General features: G+C 64.9%; 1 protein-coding gene across 2 annotated transcripts in view; it reads left to right on the forward strand.

The window, feature by feature from the left end:
• Positions 1 to 17,623, forward strand: part of PIEZO1 (piezo type mechanosensitive ion channel component 1) — a 55,097-nt gene that overhangs the window by 8,881 nt on the left and 28,593 nt on the right. The window lies entirely within an intron of this gene.

The raw sequence follows: 17,623 nt of genomic DNA on the forward strand, positions 1-17,623 counted from the left end.
ACACTGGGGGTGGGTGGTGAGCCGTGGGTCCCCTGTCCCTGTGTCCTGTGCCTGAGGAAACGGGGAGGATGCCAGGCCCCCCTCTCCTGCAGACGTAGCACCCACCCATCAGTCCTGCCCTCTGAGATTGCAGGTGGAGACACCCTGGGCGTGGGGGCCGCCCTCAGTCCTCCCCGAGTGAGGCCAGGCTCATGCTTGTGGTGGCACCTGGAGAAGGGAGCCTGCACTCCGCTTACCAGGCCCCCTGCCCAGCCATTCCTGTCCTTGGAGGGAGGCCCCTCTTCTCCCTCCCCATCTCCTCCGTTGCCCCTGAACTGAGTGTGCAAAGCTCATGGCCCGTGGTTCCCCGTCCTCCACGGTCAGAGGGCTCGTTGTCCCCTCTGTCTGTTCCCCCAGGCTCCCTGTGTGAAGAGCAAGGGACAAGGATTGGAAGCTGAGTCACGTACAAGGGCCAGAGGGGGACACACTCCTCTGAGGGCTCATCTCCATCGAGGAGTCCCTGGCCCTCAGGCAGAGGGAGGAGTGATTGCTGCCTCCAGAGGAAGCCTGACAAGCTATGGACTGGATGGGTTGCACCACGTTCCAGAGCCTGAGACGCTCCAGGCATCCTGAGGGGCCAGGAACCACTGTGCCCCGCTTTGTGTCTGCAGGGGCTGTTGGTGGCACGTGGCGGGGCTGTGGCCCTGTGGGGAGAGCAGTGCGGCCGAGGGGGCCGGCCAGGAGCAAGTGGGTCCCATTGGGTGGCCTCAGGAGCTCCTGCCTTTGCTCAGGGTGACTTGAGGACGTGGGGGAGCTGCTGGGTCATCCCTCAGAGAAGGAGGTGGCCGTGGGGGCCCTGGGACCGCAGGGGCCTCGAGGTCCGCGCACGGCTCCCAGGGACACAGGGCCCGCAGTCTGTCCAGTGGTTACTGTAACTGGAGGCCAGTTTCCTTGTCGGCTGTTGTCAGTGGGGCGCCGGCCGGCGGCCGGGCTGCAGGAGCCCATGCGGCTGTCGGGGACGCCGGGCCATGGGACATGTCCCCAGCTTCCTCACCGGCAGCCGTGCTAGGGTCGGGATTCCTGCCCGCTCTTCCCGGTTCTGACCACGGGTGTGGATGTCAGCCCTGGAGCCTCAAGGTGTGGACCACAGGTCTTGGCAGTGGAGGTTTGATCACGCTGGTGGCCTTGTGGGGAGTGAAGCCTCCCACCAGGATGGCCCCAGGGCAGCAGCGTGTCTGCCGTGGTTCCTGGCACTTCTGTGGACCCGTGTCCTGCTGTGGCCCTGCTCTGTGGCCCCACTGTGTGTGCAGGTGGAGGGGGGCGCCTCAGCTGACTTCTGCCCGGCCCTGAACATTGTCCCCGGGGTCTCCCGGGTACAGCTGTGCACCTGCCGGGCTGCCAGAGTCCTCAGGCCCACGGTTTGTGAGGCCACATGTGGGAGCCCGTCCACGCAGGTCCCGTCGGCCCTGGCTCCCAGTCTGGCTCTGCTGCTGGGCGCCCTAGGACGAGTGACACAGCCTCTGAGCCGCGAACGCCCTGCCTTTGGAAGTGGGACATACCTGCCTGACGTGCGGCAGGCGGGCCGTGGGGCATGGCTCCGGGGGCACTGAGCCTGCCAGCCGGGCGCTCAGCACCAGCAGCTGCCCCTCCACCCGGGGGCCTCCCTGTGCCCCAGTTGCGAGCTGAGCACCTGCCCTGCTTGGCCTCATGGCCCTCGGGGTGACCCGCCGGGTGGCGTGGGCCGAGGGAACCCTGTGAAGTTGACCTGATTGGCAAGCAGGGTGCTGCCTCCCGTGAGCCCTCACGGCCTCAGGCTGCGCGTTCGCCGAGGATCCTGTGACTCACCCCGTCCCACGGTCCCGCGGTGGGAGGGCTGCGCCGCGTCAGAGTGCTCTAATTAGGGAGCCGTCCACCGGGGCCCTCCAAGCACGTCCGTGCTCTCACCGGGGAGGAACCTGGGGCAGCCTGGTAAAGTCCCAGAGCCCAGGTGGCGGCTGGTGGGGTGCAGATGCCCAGCTTCAGGCCCCCCTGGGCGGGGACAATGGAACCTGCTGTGTCTGGCTGAGTCACGGGCTGTTGGGCGCTCCCACGGGACAGTAGCAAGGACATGTGGCTGACGTTGTGGGCTGGTGGCTGGAGGGTTCTTCTCAGCCCGGGGTGCATGTGGCCCAGGGAGGGAGGGGGTGGTCGGGGCAGGCATGTGTCTGTCTGCACATAGAGCCCTTGCTTGGGGTGGTGGGCGCCCCCGCTGACCCTCCCAGAAGGAGGACGCCTGGCCCCGTATACTGGGGGGACCATTACCGGCTCGGCTGGGAAGCTCCAGGGCAGAGGGCTTGGCCTCTCAAGACCGCTCCCTGCGCTCAGGATGGGGTTCAGAGTTGGTCCAGAGGGGGTTCAGAGGACAGAGACAGCAGCGCCCCGTGTGGCTGGAATGCAGGCCCCCGCCCCCGCATCCCCCGCCATCCTCATGTGTCCTCCGAGGTACCAGCCGAAGAATCAGCTCGAAGAGGATAAGCGAGTTCCAAGTCCCACAGCTGGGGAGGACAGTGACTGGACGTTGGCTCTGGGGCCCTGTGGCTGGTCAGGAGTGGGGTTTGGGGCTGACAGCAGGGCACCGGGGGCCAGGGCATGGTTCGGTGGGGACTGGGGACAGGCTGTGCCCATGGCAGGTGCCTGTCCGGCTGTCGCAGGGCCCAACCAGACCCGGGCTTCGAGGATGGAATTGTGTGCGTGTGGCCAGCAGAGTGGGTGGGGAGGGGAGGGACCCCCACCACCAGACATCTTGTCTGCTCGTGGGTGGGGATGTCCATGGCCTCGGGGGCCTCCCTAGGTGGGAAGGACACCACGGGGGAGGCACGGAGAGGTTTCTGCAGGCCTGCCAGGCCCCCACCCCAGGCTTCCCGGGACCTCCCACTCCGGTGCTCCGTGGTCTCTCGCTGTCGGCTGCAGCTGCTGGAGGAGATGCTCTTGAGCCCCACGGCCCTTCTGCGTGTTAGTGGGGACTCACGGGACACAGAGGCCTGGGGCAGGGCTGGCCCGATGCCCTGGAGACCTCCCCCATCTTGCCACCCAGAGCCTGCAGGGGCCCAGGCTCAGCCCTGACCTTAGGAGCAGGAGGGGCCTGGAGGAGTGGTCGGGCGTTGGACAGCTGGCCGAGTGTCCCAGGCCTGCGGTCACTGTCAGGTGGGAGCACAGGCCCAGGGGTGTCAGCAAGCACGCTTCCTGTTCACGAATCTGGACTGGTATCCCTGGTATCCGTGGCCCTCAGCGGCCTCCGAGGTGGGTGGGTGGGGCTGCCGCCCCCATCGTACCACGTGCGGACTTAGAGCTGGGCTTCCGGCCATGCTGGTCTGACTCTCAAGCCCCGGCCCGAGGCCGCCAGGTCAGGGGCAGGTCCTCGAAGGCTGTGGTAGCTGTGACACTTGCTGACCTGCCCGTGAAGGGTGACAGCTACCCCCGGACCACCGTCCTGGAGCAGGGTCCCGCTTAGGTTGGGGGCGGACACGAGCCGGCCAGTTCCTCCCTGCCGGGAAGGGCCCATCATCCCCAGGCCTCCCCTGGGACGGGGGCTCTGACCCTCGGAAGTGGGTCTGGCCGAGGGCAGCTGTCTCCAGCACGCCAGACCGAGTGAGCCCTCCTGCCTCCCAGGCGCCCCTTCTCCGGGGCCTCTCAGGACCCCCTTGGGCGTCTGCTGCTTGCTGTGTGGCTGGGAATTAGATTAGTTTCCATAAAAACAGGATGCGGTGGGTGAGCCGGCAGCGTGTCCCTCTTTTTCCAGGAACCGAACGTATAGCTTGGGCTGGGCCAGCCCGGTCCCCGCCCGCCGTCTCCCCCAGGCCGTGGGGGCTGCGCCCTCGGTCTCCTCGCGTCCGGGGCGTGGGCTGCGTCCCCAGGAGCCGTGCTGCCTGTGGCCTCGGCCCTGCCCGGCGACCGCACAGAGCTCCAGGCTCCGGTCCCGCTCTGCAGACCTTGGTCCGGAGGGTCTGTTGGACTCAGGAGGCGGTGGGGAGCTGGGCAGGGGGCACGCCGGTGGCGCATGTCTTGGGGCGGGGCGCGAGGTGCCCCGCGGCTCAGCCGGGAGGGGCTGGTCCGGCCTGGGCGCTGTCACTCGCTGGCCCAGCGGCCTTGGTCTGTGACTTCCTGTCCACGGGCCGGCCGCGGCAGGGCCTCCCTCCACCAAGCCTTGTGTTAGGAGTGTGGCTCGGCCACAGTGCTTGGCGCTTGGCGGGGATCTGAGATATGAGGGGGGGGCTTCCCCTCCCCTCCCCTCTGCAGGCTCGGGCTTCCCGCCTTGGGAAGCAGCAGGGCAGGGCTGCCCGGCCTCTGTCCCCCCCTCAGTGGCCAGCTAGGGCCTCGGGCTTCTGGTCTCTCAGGAATGCCGGCTTGGCTGCGATGGGCTTGCAGGGCCTGGCCCCGTGGCCAGCCTGCTGTGAGGCTCTCTTTGTTCCTTCCCAGACAGACCACAGCTGCAGGCCCGGAATGCCCTCGTGGAAGTGACCCCGGCTGGAATTCCGGAGCTCAGAAGTGGCTCTTTCTGTGAGGATATCCCGAAATCCAAGAGTGTTTCTCCGAGAGGAGGGAGAGGGACCGAGGGCAGCATACTCAGCACTAGCTCCCTTATAAAACCGCGGCAGCAGAGCGCGCGTGGGCCTGGGGCACGGAAGCCCGTGTTTAGTGCTCTCTGTGCTTCTCTGCATCCAAACCTCAGAACGGAGAGAAGGGGGAAGTGGGTGTTTGGTGGGCTGGTCGGGACATGTCACACACGGGGGACGGGGCCTGGATGCTCAGGGCAGGGTGGGCTGGGTCCCTGCTGCAGGGGCTGGTTTCCTGGGGGTGAGGCCAGGCTGGTTGTTAGGAGTGGACAGTGTTGGTTTTTCCGTTGGTCATTTCGTGAGCTCGTTGATTTTCCAGAGAACACGTGCCCCCCCCTCCCCCCCGCCCCATCCTCCTGAGCCTCAGCCGCCTGGGCCTGGACCGCAGAGACAGCGGGCCGGCCTGGTGTTTGTGGTGTGGGACATGGCACCAGGTGGGTCCGTCAGAGCAGCAGGCCCGGCAGGACAGGGATAGATCGGATGTCCTCCCCAAGAAGCGGGTTCGCACACACGTACCTACACGTGGGAGGGAGAGGGACGGTTATGGCAGGAGCTGGTTCTCAGGGCTCTGGGGCCCCCAGCAGGCTGCGAATTCAGGCAGGGATGGGTATGTTGCAATCCTGAGTCCACATTCCACAGGCCAGCCCCGGAGAATTCCTTCTTTCCCCGGGGCCTCCCCTCCGCTCTGACGGCTCTCACTGGGTTGGCTCATGGAGGGTCATCTATTTGCTGACAGTCAACTGATTTCAACGCCAGGCAGCTTCCCCAGGTAGACGCATAAGCCACCACACCCAGCCCCAGGGCCCGTTACAAACGTCTGGCCTGGCTTAGCACAGGACACACCCCCGGGCTTTCTGACACGTCCCCTGACCTCCTGCCCCATGCAGAATGGAGTTGACCCCTCAGGCTCGCCACGGCCACGCCCGCCCCCCCCCCCCCCCCCAGTGTGAGCTGTCGCCTGGTCCTCACATTGGTTCTGCGAGGGGCTCGGCACGCCTTCATGGGGTGCCTTCTGGGGACAGGGTCTGTGCTGGGGGCGGGGTGTCTGCTGGGGAGAACGGTGGTCATGGGGCCAGTGCCTGTTGTCCCATTTCACCAAGAGGGAAACCAAGGCCCAGAATGGGGAATGTGGAGCCAGGACCTGACTCTGGTCTCCCCCTGAAGGACACAGAGGAGGACAGCCACCGTCCCCAACCTCCAGTGCCCCGCCCCCCACCTTCCCTCAGCCCTGGAGAGGGCAGGGCAGGGCTCCCAGGGCCTGCGTCCCCCTCCCCCCCCCCGGCCAGTGACCCCACCCCAGCCTGCCAGCAGGAGGTGGCCAGGTGGCATTCCTCCGTCCTGCCGGGAAGGGCCCCCAGAGAGCCGTTTGCACGAGCTGGACTGGACAGGCTGTGACTCGGGGTGCTGTGGGCTGGCTGAGTCACAGGGTGAGGCTCTGAGTCAGCACCCCAAACCTGAGCCCCAGGCCTAGAGCTGGGAAGATGTGGTCACCTGGTCAGCCCGCGGTGGACCCCCACGGTTTGGAAGGGCAGCCCCGGCCCCGAGGGGGGGCCACTGGAAGGTGTTAAGCAGCCCAGAAGCTGCTGGAAAGCCAGGCTGCCGTGGTGACCCTCAGAGTGGACGCGGTCTCCGTCCTGGTCCTGGGGTTAGGAGAAGGCGTTTGCAGGAAGGCAGCCTGAGGCCAAAGGATAAGGGGACCCCCCCCATGTCCGGGAACAGGTCGTTGTCCTTGAAGGGGAGGTCCCGGGGTCACACTGTCAGGGTGGAAGCATGCATCAAAAGACGGATATGGGAGCGCCTGGGGGGCTCAGTCAGTTAGACGAGGGACTCTATTTTCAGCTCAGGTCATGACCTTGGGGTCATGGGATGGAGCCCCGCGCTCTGCAGGAAGTCTGCTTCTCTCTTCTCTGCCTCTCCCCTCATTCACGCTGGCGCACACTCTCTAAAATAAGTAAATCTTTTCACCGCAAAACGAAAAAACCAAAAGACCGGTATGGCCAGTAGGTTGAAATGAACATTGGTGTTGCTTGCTCCTTCTGAGTTGGAAAAAGGACATGTTGCGCCCTTCATGTCTCGAGGGAATCTTCTGGAGTGTGGGTTCTGAGTCTGTAGGGCATGTCCCCGGAGAGTTGGAGCATCTATGCTGCTACAAATTCCCAGTGATGCTGGTGGCCTGACCTGGGATCCCACTTTAAGGACCACGGCTGGACACGATGGGGTATGCTCAATTTTGGCACAGTGAAGAACATGACAGGAGAACAGCCGGCTGGCTGGAGGGGCCGGGAGGACCCAGTCTCCTGTGGCTGAGACTCAGAGCCTGGGTGGCACGTTGCCTTCCCTGGTCTCCTGAGAGCATTTCTGCCCCAGGGCCTTTGCACTGGACCATCCTCTGCGGGATCTCTGGGCCCAGCTCCCATCTGTCCGCAAGGGAAGGGCTTCCGTGAGTCTGTCCTGCTGGCTCCCGCGGGCTTGTTTCCACTGACTGGTTCCTTCCCGTCCCGTTTCTTTCTGTGCTCCTCAGTTGTCCGCCATTGCCCCCGGGAGACCGTGCACCTTGAGGCGGTGCCCCGGCCCTCGCGCCCCTCTTCACGTCCCTGGGCGCAGCCTGAGCCTCACGCGCGACGGGCTGGGCCGTGTGTGGACCCTCGTTCTGACTCGCTGCCCCGGCTGCTGGTGCTCAGCCCGGGGCCCCGGTGGCTGCCGGTGGGGCCGCTGTCGAGGGGGGGGAGCGCGCCCCCCCAGTGCCGGGCGGGGGTTCCGTCCCTGTGTGAGGGGCTGGGTGGCCTGCGTGTGCGGGGCCGGCGTGCACGGCTCAGGCGGAGAGGCCTGTGTCTGGCTCAGGAGAGTGCCCGTGTGGTGTGGCGCCGGGACACCATCCCTTCAGGTGCCATTGGGGCACCTCTGGAGGGAGACGTCAGTCCTGTCAATTAGCCTGGAATTCGGGGTCGGGGGTGGTGCTGCAGCATCTTTGTTCACCCAGAGCTTCTGCCATCCCGTCTGCTCTCAAGGCCTCTGGGCTCTCGGGTCAGCCCGAGGGCGTGAGGGCTTCTCTGAGACCCCCAGCCTTGCTGCTCGCTCTCGGAGAGCCGGCAGCAGCCCTGGGTGACACCTGCTTCAGTTTTATTTATTCATTTAATTTGTATTTGTATTTTTGAGAGAGAGGGTGCGCGAGTGGGGGGCAGGGGCAGGGAGAGGGACAAGCAGACCCTGCGCTGAGCAGGGAGCCTGACTTGGGGCTCGATCCCACGACCCCGAGATCGTGACCTGAGCCCCCCAGGCGCCCCTCTTCTGAAGCCCCACCTCGGAGCTGACCCGCCATACGTGTCCATCTCCTGGGAGGGCAGGGCCACAGCTGCTACCCCCACTTTCTAGATGACGTGGCAGAGGGTCACAGAGGAGCCGTGGCCCCCGGCCAGCCCGGCACCCCCACACCTCCAGCTGCTGTCTTCCATGGATGGGGGTGTCTCACCCCGGGAGGATGTCGCCACCCACTGAGCATGGGGCGCGGGGCACACCTGCATCCTCACCTGGGGCTCCAGCTGTCACCTGGACCCGGCCTGAGCTGCTGCCCGCCCCCGTCTCTGGCTGTGTCCTGACTCTGCCCGGGGCCCTGCATGGCGGGGGGGGGGGGGTCTGCCAGTCTGGAGCTGACTCTGTCCTGTGACCTGACCTGTGGGCCGTGAGTTGTCGTCCAGGGGACGGCCACGAGGGCCAGGTCTCCACACGGGCACATAAGGCCCCTGGCCGACCTGGTCTGCCCGTCACTCTCTGTGGGTGCAGCTCTGCCGGGAACCCCTTTCCTTGTGGTTGAAGGAGGTCGGCCTGTCCCTGGGAAGTCTCCGTGGCAGGGACTCAGGAGAGCCGTGATCTGGTGAGAGCCTGGACAGGTCTGACCCAGGTCAAGACCCAGAGGGTTCTAGCCCCCCAACAGGCTAGGGGGTTCCTTTGCAGGTTGCTGGCCTTGGGGACATCATGGTGTGAGCTCTCCCGCTCACTGTGGCCCCTTCCTCGGCCGGGCCCTGAGCTCTAGGTGGCCCGAGGTGGGGGGTGTTGCCAAACCGTGTCCTCGCAGACGTGGGTGGGGGCGCCATGTGGGGCCCGGTCCAGAAACTCCCTTCCTGGGCACTCCGCCCCCCACTTGTTTACCTGGGGCTGCAGCAGGTCAGAGCCTGGGAGGGCCCTCCCCGCGGAATGCGGGCCCCACCCGAGCCTGGAGCCCGGCCTGGTCCTCTGCGCAGTGTCTCCGAGGGCTGCCCATGTGGGCCGGGCGGCCGGGTGTGGACCCTTCCGGGGGCCAGCTCGCGACACACGCGACAGCCCTGGTCCCCGTTGCTTCCCCGGGAAGCCCAGCGGGTCCTGGTCCCGGGGGGCGGCTGCCCGGGTCTAATGCGGAGGGAGGTGCTGGTGACTGGGAGCGGGCTTGGCGGCCGGCTGGGTGTTCGCAGCCGTGGGCTGGCTGAGCAAAGTCACGGGCAAGAGCCCCGGACACACAGCGCCCTCTCGTGCTCACTGGCCTCTGCCTGGCCAGCAGAGAGGACGGCGCCTGCCGTGGGGGATCCCGGAGGTGCTTCCACTTAGGACACTTAGGGGTTGGAAGGTCTGCAAATGGCCCCGGAGGTCAGCCTGCCTGCGCTCCTCACCCACCGCCCTGCTTCAAGGCGCCCGTCCTGCGCGGTGTGGGCCTCATGCCATCCGTTGAGTCCCCGGATCCCTGGTACCCCAGTGGGTCACACCCCACCCCTGCTGACAAGAGAACAGCACCGTCCCTCTGCCCCTGCCCTCCTCACCTCTCGGAAGCCGTCTGGGACCGGGTGTGGCTGGAAGGGCGGCCGGGCTGTAAGCGGTCAGGGGCTCCCGGACCCCTGAGGACCGAGTGGGAGGTCTGTGGCGGGCGTCCACGGGCGCCTGGTCCCTCTTGTGGGGTTCCTCTGTCCGTGACCCACAGTGGCCACCATTCCCCTCCTTGGGCCTAGGCACTCACCGTGGCTTCACGGGGCTGGCGGTATGGGGAGGGGACCTGGCTGGCTGCGCCCGGCCCTGGGAAGTCAGGTGAGTCATGAAACCAAGCGTCTGGGCCCCGTGCTCATTAAACCCTTGGCCAGTAGCGCGGGGCCCGGGGCTCTCGGCTGGGATCCAAGTGGGTAACACAGCGTCCTTGGCATTGGCTGCCGGGGACCCCCTGTGTCCCGGCCCCCCACCCCACGGGGCGTGCGGGTTCTCTGGCTGCATCCTTTGCTGACTCCAGGCCAGTGTCTGAGTTCTAGAGCTCTATGACTGTGAAGGGCTTCTGGGCCGTTCCTCCCACGTCGCTGGTGCGCTCTCTCCCTGCGGCCAAGCCTTGCATCCCCCCCCCCCCAGAACTGGCGTGTTATGGGCAGGAAGCCACCAAGGCTGGCGCGTGGCCAGTGCTGGACTTGCTTGGGGGATAGAGGGGCAGTCCCCTTCCCGGGGTTGGCTCTCCGGGTAGGGTGTGGCAGGTGGGACGGTGTCCTGTGGGGTGCGCGCTGGAAAGCGCTTCCCGGGGTGCCGAGCAGGGGTGGCCTACGGGAGTGGAGCGTGGCAAGGCGCCTGGTGTCCGGAGGGCCCACGGGCCTTGCTCTGGCTGCCGGTGTGGTGGGCGCGGCCCCCTTGCCACCCTCTACCGTCTGCTCCTGCCTGCCTGCCAGCCCAGCTCCACCCCGCCGCGCCCCATCTTGCTGCTGCGCTCGCCTTCTGTGACCGCGGTCCTTGTCCCCAGAAGGCAGGGGATGCTGGGGCTGGGCATCTCCCTCCCGTGGCCCAGGCCAACCTCCCAGTCTTCCTCTTCCAGAAAGGTGGGATAGATCCAACCCTTTCTCCCCTCTGGATCAGGGTCTGGGGTCAGTGTTTATGTCCCACTGGGGAAGCATGGCCGGTGTGGCCGCCCGAGTGCTGTGGGGGCAGAAGGGCCGTCCGGCGGAGGGCAAGGGACAGGCCCCTCTGCCACATCTGTCCCCCCCACACCGCAGAAGCTAGCAGGGGAGTGTTTACGGGTTTCTCCTCCAGGCCAAGTAAGGCAGAGTGAGCACACTCCCGGGAGACACAGTGGGCGGGCTCGGGGCAGGACCCCACCCCACCCTGGCAGCTGTCACCTGGGACTCTGACCTCCGGTCCCTGGGCCCCACCTGGCCACCCCAGGGCTTTGCCCGGCTGGCAGCAGAAGGCAGGCCTGAAAGGTGCCCACCCGGGTCAGGAGAGGCCGAGTCTAGGCCTGCCGTTGCCCTGGGGACTCGGGTGACTCCCGCCCCGCAGGCCCCGTGTGGAAGGACAGCCCGGGCCACGCGTCTGAGCCCTGCTGTGCTGCGTTCCTCCCAGTTTTCCATCTGTGGGGCCAGTTCACTTGTGAACAAGTCCAGGACACATGAGGACGTTCTCCTGCCGGGAGAGGGGGCCTTACAGACAGAGGCAGGGACCCTTGTGCACAGGTGGACGGTGACAGTGGCTGGGGAGAGACCCTTCTGGAACTTCTTGTACACTTAGGGGCACGAATCCTGTTTCTGTTTCTGTTTAACACAAGAGGGATCCTTCTGTGCGTGGACGGCGGGCAGTGGTGTGGGTGTGGTGTTCGGGGTGCCCGAGGCCCGGGCCCACAGTCGCCCTCTCCTGCCCCATGCTAGGTGCCGTGGTCCCCGTGCCTTCGGGGTCCCCGTCACCAGCTGAGGGAGCAGGCAGAGCGGGGACAGAACCACCCGATTTCAGACTCTGGCCTCTCCCAGGGACACTGTCCTTCCAGCTTCTCATGCTGATAGGGGCTGCAGCGTGACGTCAGAGCCTCTGCCCCACGTCAGCCGGAGTCCCCGTGAGCTGCTGGGGTCCCGCCTCTGCTCCGTGTGTGGCGCCGGCCTGTGCGTCCCGCGGGCAACGTGGCATTGTGCTCCGCAGCCATGTGTGTGTCCTGGAGCCTCCCTGCAGGTGGGCCTGGAGACACCCACCCCGGTCACTGGGGACCCTGCCGGCCTGTGAAGTGCCCGCCCATCACCCCCCATAGCCCTTCCTGCATGCCTTGTTCACCCTGCTTTGTAGATGGGGAAACTGAGGCTCAGAGCTCAGGCTCCCACAGGAGGGATGGGGTGGGGACAGTCTGGGCCCACCTGACACACAGGCCAGCCTCAGGGGACATGTCCCAGGAACTGTGTGCTGAGCGGGGTCTCTGGTGTCTCCCGGGGGCTGGGGCCGTGGGGTCCCACACGCTTGCTGGCCCTCTGTCTCCCGTTCCTGACCTGGCACTGGCCGGGACCCGGGGTCAGTGTGTCCCATGTCCAGACCGCAGTTCCGCCATCCACAGGACAAGGGTCTGGTGGGCTGCTTGCTGGGTGGGCCTTCCGGGCTCTGGGGGCTGTGCAAGGGTCTGTAAAGGGTTAAGCATGTGCTCTGGGTGAGGGGGCCTGGCAGGAGGGAGCCCTTTCCTGCCCAGCAGGGCTCTCTCCCCCCGCCCCCAACCTATTGTTCCTGGCTCAGGAAAAGGCATATTTCCCCCATGAGGTCACAGGCCAGCTGGGGCAGCTCTGGTGGGAGGTGGTAGCTGCCGGGCAGGGCCCCCGGTCCCCTCCGACTGAGTTCTTCCTTCTCTGCTTTAGCCTGGGGCTGAGCAGCCCCTCCTCCGGCCTTCCCCCAGCCTTAGCTGGTCTTCAAGGCCAGAGGAAATGTCCCCTCTTACAGGCGCAGGCACCCAGCCTGGCAGCCTCCATGGCTGCACGGCGGGTCCCACGAGCCCCAGACCCAAGTCCTGGCTGTACCGCCCGGAAGCCGGGCCCCTCAGAGACCCTCCCCCTCCGCATCTGGACAGATGGGCATCCTGAGCAGGGGCTCTGGCGGCCAGGTTCCTCTGCCCCCTGGCCCCGTCCCCAGTCCCTGATAGCAGGGGACCCGCGCCCCTTCCCCCGGCCCCGCTGCTGCCCTGCCGGGGCCGCGAGCCAGTGGGCCTCGGTTCCCCGCTCACGTCCCCTGGGCCGGCGTCCAGGGCTGTCCGGGCGCCACCCGCCTGCCTGGTGCCCAGCCTCCTGGCTGGGCTGATGGCAGAAGAGGAGTTGGGGACGTCGTCCCCGTGCGAGCTGCTGTGCTGCCCCCCAAACATCCCGGGGTGCTTCGGAGAGCTGGAGACCCCACCTCCGCGGCACACACGGCCCCTCCCTCCCATTCCTGCTGTGTCCCCGTCTGCGGAGCTGGCCAGGTCGTTGTGTGTTGGGTGCATGAGCGGAAGGAAGGCTGCAGCCCTCTGACCCTGCTCTCCCCGACTCTTCATCTCCGACTTCCTGCTTTGGGCAGATAAGCTTCTGAGAGATTCTGTCTGTCCTGCTCAGCCTGGGGTGTGGAGAGGGTGGGGGCCACACACCTCGGGCTCCACCAACAGCAGACGGGGCTCGGGCCACCCCCTGCCCCTTGGATTCGAGTTTCTGACATCCCTCCCTGAACTCAGGAGATGGTTGTTTATTTGTTTATTTTGGTAAAAGACCCAGAATGTAGAGGCTCCTGGCTGGCTCAGTCGGTGGGACATGCAACTCTTTTTTATTTTAATTTTATTTATTTATTCTTAAGTAATCTCTACACCCGATGTGGGACCTGAACTCAAGACCCTGAGATCAAGAGTCGCATGCTCTTCCCACTGAGTCAGCCAGGCGCCCCAAGCATGTGACTCTTGATCTTGGGGTTGTGAGTCCACGCCCCACTTTGGGTGTAGAGAGCACTTAAAAATGAAATTTAAAAAAAAGAAGAAAGAAAAAGACACAGAACATAAAATTGATTATCTTAACCATTTTTTAAGATTTTATTTATTTGGGGGAGAGAGCACGAACAGAGGGAGGGGCAGAGGGAGAGGGAGAAGCAGGCTCCCCGCGGAGTAGGGAGCCCGATGCGGGGCTCGATCCCAGGACCCCGGGATCACGACCTGAGCTGAAGGCAGACGCTTAAGCTACCGAGCCACCCAGGCGCCCTATTTTAACCATTTTTAAGTGTGCAGTTCAGTGCCATTACGTGCTTTCTCAGTATTGTTCAACCGACCCCACCACACATTCTCAAACTTTCTGTCTTCCTAAACTGAGACGCTACCGTCACCTTCCCCGTCCCAGCCTCAGGGCTGCTCACAAGCCAGGCCCAGGGAATGTAAGGGCGCATCCTGTCCCCTCCTCCAAGCTGTGCCTCTGCCTCCGAGAACCTCCCTGGTGCCTGCACAGCAGACGCCCTCCTGGCTCGCTCCCTCCCTGCTCGTGGGTGCTCCCCCCGGCACGCAGTGTGCTCCCCCTGGCTCGCGGGTACTCCCTGCCCGTGGGTGCTCCCTCCCTGCTCGCTGGTGCTCCCCCTGGCACGCAGTGTGCTCCCCCCTGGCTCGCGGGTGCTCCCTCCCTGCACGCAGGTGCTCCCTCCCTGCTCATGGGTGCTTCCCCCTGGCTCGCGGGTTCTCCCTGTTTATGGGTGCTCCCTCCTGGCCCACAGGTAATCCCTCCCGGCCCATGGGTGGTCCCTCCCTGCTCGTGGGTGCTTCCCCCTTGGCACATGGATTCTCCCTCCCTGCTCGCGGGTGATCCCTCCTAGTTTGCGGGTGCTTCCCCTTGGCACACGGGTTCTCCCTCCTGGCCCACAGATGCTCCCTCCCTGCTCGCAGGTGCTCCCCCCAGCACGCGGCATGCTCCCCCCTGGCTTGCGGGTGCTCCCTCCCTGCCCGTGGGTTCTCCCTCCCGGCACGCGGGTGCTTTCCTCCCAGCTCACAGGTGCTCCCCCCGGCACGCGGCGTGCTCCCCCCGGCTCATGGGTGCCCCCTCCCTGCCCACGGGTGCTCCCTCCTTGCCCGTGGGTTCTCCCTCCCTGCTCGCGGGTGCTTCCCTCCCCGTCACCCCCCCCCCCAGTCAGGTGCTCCCGGAGTGTCAGGTGGCCCTGGCGGGTCAGAGCGTGAGGGTCTCAGGGCAGGGCCTGCGAGTATGTCCTCAGGAGAAGGTTGCTTGGGTGGTGGGTGGATGAAGGACAGCTGGACGGACAGATGCATGGCTGGCTGGCTAGCTGGGCCATTGGGAGGACGATTGTCACCTGGCTGGTACGTGGGGGGGACGCCGTCCTCTCTGGGGATGGGCCAGGCGTTGTGGAGGGGGGAGAAGCAGAACCGGGGGCTGGAAAGTGTGGCGCTGGAAGGCGAAGACGAGCTTTAGAAGCCTTTGCCCTAAGTGCATTTCCCGGTTGCCTCTTGGGCCAGATCAGATGGATTTCTTTTTAAAGGAAATTGCGCAGTTTCTGCAAAACTTCGTATTTCTGGTTGAGCCGGTTGCTGTCGCCAGTACGTGTAATGGAAGGAGGAGGCGCCCTCACGGCAGGGGCGGCTCCCGGGGGTGGGAGCGCTGCAGGGTGACCTGGAGCCAGCCTGGGCTCGTCGGGGTTTCCTCATTGTGGGGATGACAGGAGGGGCTCAATCAGGGCTTGGTGGGAAGGGACTGGAGCCCCGTGCCCCAGCCTTGGGCTCTGCCCCAGTCCGAGATCCAGTCTAACCCTCCGGACGACCTTTCGGGCAGGTTGTGAACCCCATTGTACAGATGCGGAAACTGAGACCTGGGGCAAGGTGCCCACGCGGGCTGCGAGGTCGGGGTCTGCCTCCCTCGCGGCGGCTCTTCGTGCTGTCCGCTCCTCTCAGTCTCTTTGCCGCACCCCAGCTCCTGGTCTGGGTGAGCGCCTTGGGCCCCGGGACAAGGCGAGGATGGGGGACAGACAGGCAGAGATGTGCACAGCCCCCTGGCCCTGCTGGTGACCCTGACCCTGGGCGTGTGGTGGGGTGTTGGCAGGGGTCGCCGTGGTCTCAGCAGCCTGGGTTCTGTGAGAGCAGGAGCCCCTTCTTTGTCCCGGTCTCCAAGGTGGGGGTCCGAGGGAGTCCAGCTAAGGCCTGTCTAAACAGCAAGGGCCCAGGAGAACCAGACCTCCCTCCTGACACAGGAAGGAGGAAGAGTTCCTGTCACGGGCTAGAGGGCATGGGGATGGTGCAGACTGGCCACACCCACGGGGGGACCCTGTGCTCGGAAGGCTCTGGCAGCGTCCTCCCCAGGAGACACTGGTATTCTAGCCGTTCTTTGCCCAGAGGAGGCAGCCCAGCCCCTGGCTTGTTTTGTTTTTTTTTTTTTTTTTTTAAGATTTTACCTATTGGGGCGCCTGGGTGGCTCAGTTGGTTGAGCGACTGCCTTCAGCTCAGGTCATGATCCTGGAATCCCAGGATCGAGTCCCGCATCGGGCTCCCTGCTCAGCAGGGGGTCTGCTTCTCCCTCTGACTCTCTTCCCTCTCGTGCTCTCTGTCTCTCATTCTCTCTCTCTCAAATAAATAAATAAAATCTTTAAAAAAAAAAAAAAAGATTTTACCTATTTATTTGACAGAGAGAGACACAGCAAGAGAGGGAACACAAGCAGGGGGAGTGGGGGAGGGAGAAGCAGGCTTCCAGAGGATCAGGGAGCTCGATCCCAGGATCCTGGGATCATGACCTAACCCGAAGGCAGACACTTAACGACTGAGCCACCCAGGCGCCCCACCCCTGGCTTGTTTTTAGCACCCCCCGCCTGGCCCCGTGAGTTCAGGTCAGCTGGTTTGGGCTCGGGTGGTCCACGTGGCGGCCCCCTGCACGTCCGAGGCGTTGGCAGGTTGCGGCTCATGCCGGGCAGTCTGAGGCGCAGGGAGCAGGGCCACTTTCGTCCTGTCCTCTCAGTGGAAAGGAGAGCGGGGTCCCTCTGCTTAGTCACAGACGGCTGACCGCGAAGCTGGTTGTCCAGGAGGGGATGGATCGCGGTAGGTACCCGTCCCTTAGCGCTCTGCTCTGCCCTCCTGGGCGACCAGGGCTGGGGTCGGCCTGGGCCCCCTTGTCCCTGGAGGTGACTGAGGAGCAAGGGGCCAGTCCAGCGGTGCCCACGTGCTGCTGGGCCCACGGTCCAGCCCCCTCTCAGGCAGCCCCATGAAAGGCTGAGAGGGCCCCTGGCTCCCTGCTGATGAGACCACATCGGGCCACCTTCCCTGCCACCCCCTGACAACCATCCGTTCCTGGTGGCCAGATGAGCCCCAGCCCCCCGGCCTCCTGCTGCCCCTGGTCAAGGGAGCGTCCAGCTGTGCCGGCTGGAAGAGGTGTCAGCGGGTTCAGAGAAAGGCGGGAACAGGCTGTGGGCACGTGGGCCTCTCACAGGTCAGCCAGGCTGATGGCCGCGAGCCCCACGGCTCCGCTCAGGGAGAGGGTACAGCCGAGGGGCTGCCGGGGTGGCCGGCGTGCGGCTGACTCACGCGGTCAGCTGTGTTGTATGTTGAGTGGAACTCTAAGATTTTATGTTATTTGTTTTATTTTGTAAAGATTTATTTCTTTCTTTTAGGGGAGACAGCACAAGCGGGAGGGGTGGAGGGAGAGAGAGAGAGTCCCAAGCAGACTCCACGCCGAGCGCAGAGCCCGATGCAGGGCTCGATCTCACCACCCTGAAATCCTGACCTGAGCCAAAAGCAAGAGTCAGACGTTTCACCGACTGAGCCACCCAGGCACCCCTGAAACTATAAAATTTTTAAAAAGGAGGAAAAGCCAGTTAGGAAAGTCAGCCACCTTGTCACTGTCTGCCCACGGAGGGTGGACTCGTGGCGGTAAGTGCCTGAGACACAGGTGGACAGGATGAGCCCGTGTGCATGTGTGGAGAAATCGCATCCCGTGATGTTGGGAGCGGAACTTGTGGAAGGACACAGTGTGACCGTGGACGTGCTCTGGGTGACAGGTGACTTGTGCTTGTCTGGACACAGTATGACAGCGTGTGAATCCTGAGTGACAGGTGACAGGTCCCATGTTAGCGGAGTTGCTCACGCCCGTGGGGAGGCGGCATCTGGGCAGGAGACGGCTGGGGGTGATGGCCACGGTGATACTTGGGGGGCAGTATCTGGGGCAATGCCAAGGGCATGGGGTTAGGATGATGCTTGGCAGTGGGAGTGTCCAGTGGGCTGGGGGGCAACATTGGGGGCCTGATGTCCGGGGGTGATGTCTGGTGGGTGATGCTGGGGGGGCAGTGTTGGGAGCTTTATGTCGGGGTGATGCTGGGGGGCGATGTGGGGG

Source organism: Mirounga leonina, unplaced genomic scaffold (genome assembly GCF_011800145.1).
Source record: "Mirounga leonina isolate KUSES-001 unplaced genomic scaffold, KU_Mleo_1.0 Mir_180, whole genome shotgun sequence".
Lineage (NCBI taxonomy): Eukaryota > Metazoa > Chordata > Mammalia > Carnivora > Phocidae > Mirounga > Mirounga leonina.